Below are 7,030 nucleotides of genomic sequence, written 5' to 3'. Positions count from 1 at the left end.
CATGATTTCCTCCGGACAGAGCTGGACAGGGCGGGGATTTGTGTCGCTGTCGCGTCCAGAGTCTGACTCATTCATACTGAAAACGTATAGACGACAGAATGTAGTTAAAACCAGTTTTCACCAGATGATTTCAAATGTATTGCTCTTGTTTTACGGCAGTTGGTGTTCCTAAATGTTATTTTCATTTTTTATTACTGCGTCCTTCTTCCTCCCTTTCCTTCTCTTTACTTTGCTCCTTTCCAGATTATTGTCTGTGTAAATCTGTAGAGTTCCAAGCAGTTTTAGAAAAAATAAGGTCACACAAAAACAGGATATGTTATTATTTTTTTTACAACAATACGTTCAAGTATGAGGACAAGTTAGGTCAAAATCTATTTAAATGAAAGTCGTGAAAGTCTAGAATCACTATCGGCCTGTTTTAATGCGTGTGATCTCAGAGCTCTACTCATGTGCCTCACTGTCATCTTATAGAGATGTGACTATGCCTCGTCCTCTCAGGGTGGGCAAAAGTCAAATAACTCTGCTCCTGGGAATTCTGGGAAAAAGGGGAGAGCTGTTTATTTTGACTGTATCCATGTGCAGATTGTGCTGTTTCTCATGACACACAGTGAGGTCAACTCATGGTTTTTCTTGCCTCCGTGAGTTTGCATGTGCTCACACAGAGAAAGAAAGAGAAAGAGAGAGAGAGAGACCTCCTTCATGTGATTTGATGGGGAAAAAAATAACAAAGAGGAAGAAAGACCTTTGCCGCTTAAAACAGGAGATGCATGTGTGTGTGTGTGTGTGTGTGTGCGTGTATGCACGTGCACGCCCCTGTGCTTGCCTCCGAAGTTGGCCAGTCATTAGTAGAGAGCTGAAAGCAAGGAAGTGGTGGTTACAGATGACTCAGCCAAGCCTTGCATTTAGTTTTTTTCTCTCTCTCTTTGCTCTTCCCTCCCTCTGTCATCTGCTTTTTTTTTTTTCGAAATTTTATTCATTCCTCTTTTATCTTCTGCCTCTTTATTTTCTGTTCTCGCATTCTTTCAATCTGAATCTGTTTTTTTTCTCTCCTCTCCCAAATCATCTTTTTTTAGTTTTCATTCATTATCTTGATGTCTTTGAATTTATGTGTGTCTGTGTCTGTGTCTGTGAGTGGGACACTCAGCAATGTGTGTGGGAAGATATCTGGCTTCCTTTAAGAGTGATTAAAACATTCCTTCTCTCTTCTTTTTCCTCTCCCCTCTTTCTTTCTCTGCCTTTAGTTTTCAGTGAAGAGTTTCAGAGGAAGAGGTGGTTGAAGACAGACACTCTGGTGAGTAAAAGCAAGCTCAACTTTGTAGCACACTAACTCTTTATTTGATCAAGCTAAGGAGGAATGCATCTATGTAACTATCATCTTTCATATTTGAACAATTTTGCTGGTCACAGATGCTCATGTCGTCAGTTTAGATGAGCACTTCCGCTTCAGTCAGTTCAGCAATGTAGATTTTAAGCTATTTATTTGTGAGCGTATAGAAAACTGATGGCTAAAAAGCAGGAAAGTTTTGAGAGCTTTGGTGAGTGTGTTAGGGGTTATATGTCTATTGAATATTACCTTCAATTCATTCGACTTATCCTTTGTCTTCAAAAAGGCGTGAAGACATCTTTGTTGTATGAACTAGATCATAGTTCTTGACTTTCCTGCATCGATAAGAGCTGCAGCATGCAAAACATTTTGCAGCGACGGTTTAAAAATAGAAGATGTAATGTAAAACCTGACGGTATGATGATCACAGAGCAGATGAAACATTTTGTAAGGTCATATGTTTTCAGTTTGTTTGGAAGTTGCTCCGTATGTGGCAATTATTGGCTGTATTTGGCAAGTTTCTCCAAAAGTAGTCATGTGATAACGTGTGTGACGCACCGACCGGACCCCTGAAGGGCTGAAGTGAAAGTTTCAGTGTTGTAACTCCTGGTGATATTTACAGCACATGGACTCAGGTGGAACAAGAGAGCTCCAGCTTAGGAGCACCTGCGTCACCTTGTGTACAGGAATGAGTCTGTTGGTGACGTTTGCGAGAGTTTCACAATCTGTAATGATGCACATTATATAAGACCTGTATGCTATATGAGCTGCTGCACTGCAATGCAGCTTCACCTTTTGAATCAACAGAAAGGCTTTGTTGAGTGGGAGAGCCAGAGTTGATGACACAGCACGCTTCTGTGTTGTTTTTTTTGAAAGTCAGAGATGGAGTGAAGCTCTGAAAGGTTTTTTTTTCTATCGCTAAAAGCTACAGACGTCACATATTTTCATATTTCTCTTTGGTTGGCATTTATGGGCGGCCATGAATCAGTGTCTAGTGTTTGTGGGTCGTCTTGACATCTTTCAACCGCGAGGTCAGGGATTCAGTCCCGGGCTCTGCTGGTCTGCATGCCAATGTGTCCCTGAGCTTGACAGCTGTGCCAGCAGCATGTGAATGTGTTTGATACAACTGTGATGCATGAATGTGGGAGTTAAAATGACATTACAAACGATTTACATGATTGTGATGATCTATGGGTAGTAATAATGTAGATAACTTGTATAACTTGTAGATAACTGGCAAGTAAATACCTCCCTTTTTGGCGTGTCTACTCTGCACAGTAACAGGAATCAATAGTAATTCTAAGAACTTCATTATTGGAGCTATTTTAGCTCCTACTTCAGGGTGGAGACTTTGTCAGCTCATCAGGAACCATGAGTGATATACTGTAAGTACACATTGACATAAGCCACTGTAGCACTGCTGCACTGCTCTGTTTACATGTCTCGCAAACATCTTATCTCATATTATGTACCGTTGGCCAGCTCATGCCACATGATTGCTCCTGCTGGCAAACGCAAATAGAAAACGTGTGGGTAGCTTTTGGAGGAGCTTACCAGTGGCTAGTTTCTACAATAATCACCATTTTGAACCCAAGGCTGCAGTAGTGATCTTGGAGCCACGTTATTGAAGCTCTTCCAATAAACTCGCGCCACCATGTTTCACCCCATTTTCATAGCATTAAATAGAATCAAAAATGGTGGGAATAAAAGTCTGGCCCGCCAGAGAGAAGGAGAGTGAAAAACTAGAACATTTTGCGTGATAGTGCCTTTTTCTTGGTGCCAATCAGGGTCGTCGGGTGCACGACTAGCTGAAAATGGACTTAGAAAAGACACAGCACACCATTCTCGGTCAAACCGCACGTTTTCATTGATGATTTGGGGTTTCTTGAAGGTGAAGTAAGTAGTTTATAGTGCCATCTAGAGGAGAGGCTGAAATGTACAACAAAGTACTGCTCCTCTGCTCACCCCCTCCCTTCCCTGAGCGCTACGGTATCCTCAGCCGGTCAAATGTCGTCCTCGTCGTCTTTCTCCGTGTCAGCAGATGAGGTTCGTGAGGCGAGGGAGAGGGCGGAGCTACCGCGGCCGTAGCAGACGAAGCAGAGAGAGAGGAGGCGGGACTTCCGCTACAAGTAGAGCGACGCTTGATTTGTTCTCTCGCGTTTGTCCTTACAGGCTCCCGTAGAAACATGGCGTCTCGCTGCTAACAGTGGCTATGCAACCGCGGCCCGCGACCATGTTATTTTACATGACTTTTTGAAACACTACGAAAATTATACAAAAACTATTATACAGCGACTAGACAATGCAGGAGCACATAATATGTATAAAAGACTTTTGGGTTATATAAACCCATAAATACTGCAGTGTCCCTTTAAAACTGTGGGGGGAGTTTCAAGCCAAGCGGCAAAATTTAGTGGAAGGGAAAAATGGAGAACTCGTTCCCCATTGGTTCGTGTTGCTAAGCAGCTCCTCTAATGAGCATCATAATGTTGCAAAGATCACAGACAGCACTGCTTCAGTAAGAGTTCAGGCATCAACCTGTACACATGACATTAAGCTAAATCAATCCTAGCTTTTCACACTTTGCCTCGCTTGCGTTTATGACCAAGCATAGTTTAGACACTACACATACTAGTACTACCACACTACTATTGACAGTCAGTTGTGTAGTGTGAAATCACAATGATGACAGATTTCTCGATCACAGGAGAGCGAGTTGTAGAGTGTGAAAGTTGTGTAGTGTGAACTTGGATTCAGTTTGTCCCCTCCACTAGGATGGAGAAGGTGGGCTATTGGACCTATACTGCAGCCAGGCTCCAGGCAATGATCCAGATGCTTTGAATTTGCTTTTGGTGACAAATGAACCATCTTTATTTATAGTTTATGAGCCCAAAAGCCAAGTGTTCAGACATACCGATCTCTATTTGTGTTTAACTCGACATCTCTTTAATGTCCTCTCCACGCTCTCTATTCTTTGTGCATGTGAAGTAGAATTATAAAGCTGCTGATTTCAACACTCTCTCACAATGCCGCGGTCACTTTTCCATCTGGATTTGCAAAGCTCTGGTCAAAATGGAACCTGTCCACATGTATTTTCCATAATTCCATGGCTTAAGACCAACATAGAAAATGAGATGTTTTTAGACTCGGGGCAATGAGAAGGGGGAGTGAGCTGCAGTGGTTGCATTTAGATGCCTTACATACTTTATGATTCTTGGTAAACCCTGAAGATACACACATGTCTTTTTAAAATGCCAAATTACAAACTTGTGAGACACAAATTTGACAAAAACTTGATATTTTATGGGTTCTCTTTGGGTACTTCAGCTTACTCCCACAGTCCAACGGTTGAGGACTAGGGTAATTGTCGGGTTAAATTGACCATAGATGTGAATGTGTGTTTGATGGACTGGCAAAATGTCTCTGGCAGGCATGTCCAAAGTCCGGCCCGTGGGCCAATCGCAGTCCTTGGTTAGAGTTTGTATGGCTGACAGCTTCTGTCTTGTGTCATCCCTATTAGCTCAGTTGGTAAGGAGAAATCGGTCCCTGGTTCAAAACCCATTTGTCACAGACGGATAGATAAATTCAGCTCTTATTGTTTTATCTGACTCCAGATGTGAAAGAAAGGCAGAATTCCTTCATTTTTTCACTTCTGTATGGCTTAGATTTGGTTACATTTCCACTTAAAATTATAATTGTGACAATGAAAATACAATTATTATGAAACTGTGCATTTATATGGTCTGAAGGGACCCTTGACCCCCCCAAAATCTTTGCGTTATCATATCTGGCCCTTGGGCCCCTGGGATTGGCTCCACTAATAACAGGATAAAGTGTTAGACGGTGAATGTATACGAATTAATGAATATACCAAAATATTTCAGTCAGCACTTTGCTTGGCTTTTTTTAATTAATGTTGACACTGACCCTCATTTAGTCATTAATGTTAAACACACACATCATTTGTGAAGCTATTCTTCTTAGGACAAGTATCCCTGATCATATCTGTCTAATGTGTAATCCTAACCTTAATCCAACCACAAAACACAATATTAGCTCTAAATTTAACCAGCTTCTCAGAAATTAGGTTTCTGCCAGATCACACACATGCACAAATAAATAATACAAAAATGACAAAGCACAGTCACACCCACTCATGCCAGCCCTGTTCCGCCAAAGGCTCCCCCCAGTTTACGGTAAATGAGTGTTTTTCATCCGTGGGCCTGGATGAAGTGATGCAGTTAGTTTTGGTATCATGTCCGTGGCTGTGCACCTTCACCACACAGAGAGACTGAGAACAGTGCAGCGTGGGTAGGCGTGGGAGGCCTGGGACAGAGATGACTCAGCTCCTTGTTGCCGGGTAGAGAAGCGCTCTCCTACCAGCAGAAAAAGACTGTTGTTCAAGTGGATGAACTCTTATTATTCCCAAAGAATCTTATAGGACCAACTTTATAGGTGCCCACAAATCTTCAGTATTTAATAATATTGTATAATTAATAGTAGGTTGGTAGGATAGTAGTAGTAAAGAGGGTTAAATCCACTGGTTGGTAAATTATGGGAGTTAGTGTGTCTTGCTTCTCGCTAATTTGACATGACTTCGCATGATGACTATTATGTTACAGAAGAAGAACTTGTGTTAGTATGAAGGTGGAGGACGTGCAGTCAAGCTCACTCCTGCCCAGCATGAACTCTTTATGGTCACATCCAGGCACTCACATTATATGTATGTGTATTTCCAAAGAACAAATATTAAAGCGGACCTAGACCGGAAGTTCCAATTAACGCTGTTTTTTTTAGTGTGTATCTGCGTCATTACCTTGTTTAAGAAGCACCTGAAGGTTCAAAACAAACAGTTCAGCCGCTGCTGAGAACGCTGTGTTTTATTATAATCTCAGGCTCAGCGAGATCTCTGAAAAAACCCGGTCCGGTTACGTAAACAGCGGTTCTCCGGAACAGCAGATCCTCCTGCTCCGGGCACTAGTCCGGGCACATCCGGTTGCGTACACTGAACCGCAGAAGAAGAATAACGTCCGTTGTGGAGGTGTTTCACGAGCGACAGTGTCTTCTGACTCTGGGTCTGACTCCGGGTCAAAGTCATAAAAGGGACTGCGGCGGGGAGTCGTGAAGAAGCTATTTTTAAACGTTGTTAAAACAATGTTTTGATAATGAGTAGCAGTGCATCCACCGCTCCAGAGGGGGGAGCTGCGCTTCTGAGAGCGGGTGAGCTGAATAGTACTGGCCAATCACAAGACTCTGTCTTCTGGGTGAGAGAGTTGAGTCTCAAATCTTGCGGCTGGGAAACACCGTCAGAAAAGAGGATTTCTATCGGCTTGTTTACAGCAACTAGGAGGTTTTTGACCATAAAAACAAGTTAATGTATGTAAGTAGACCTCCATAACTAACATTTATGTGCAACAGGACCACTATGTGAGCTTTAATGGTGACCTGAAACATCACATTTAATTATATTTAATTGAACCTATGATCTGTCCCTGACCATAACTAAGGTGCCTTTTTGCTAAGATTGGAGTCAGGATATGAACCCGCCCACCTTGACTGATATAAAAAATATTGACTTTATTTTTAATTACACTAATATTAAATATCGTTTCGACTGATCACGTTAATCACATTCCAGTTTAGGAAACGTAACGGACTACGTGGTTAGGCTGCATGATATTTCATTTGAACATCTGGTTCCAGCTG

General features: G+C 42.1%; 1 long non-coding RNA gene across 1 annotated transcript in view; it reads left to right on the top strand.

Annotated features, from left to right (window-relative positions):
* The first annotated feature begins 1,168 nt into the window (after window positions 1-1,168).
* The window catches only part of LOC310933692, a 48,102-nt gene continuing 42,240 nt past the window's right edge, over window positions 1,169-7,030 (top strand). Inside the window, exon 1 of the long non-coding RNA XR_014592958.1 lies at window positions 1,169-1,291. This is a non-coding gene — a long non-coding RNA (uncharacterized lncRNA). The remainder of the gene's footprint in view (window positions 1,292-7,030) is intronic.

The sequence above is a fragment of the Microchirus variegatus genome (genome assembly GCF_963457635.1).
Source record: "Microchirus variegatus genome assembly, chromosome: 11".
Classification (NCBI taxonomy): domain Eukaryota; kingdom Metazoa; phylum Chordata; class Actinopteri; order Pleuronectiformes; family Soleidae; genus Microchirus; species Microchirus variegatus.
The sequence above is the reverse complement of the archived record's forward strand: the minus strand, read 5'-3'. Positions and strand labels throughout refer to the sequence as shown.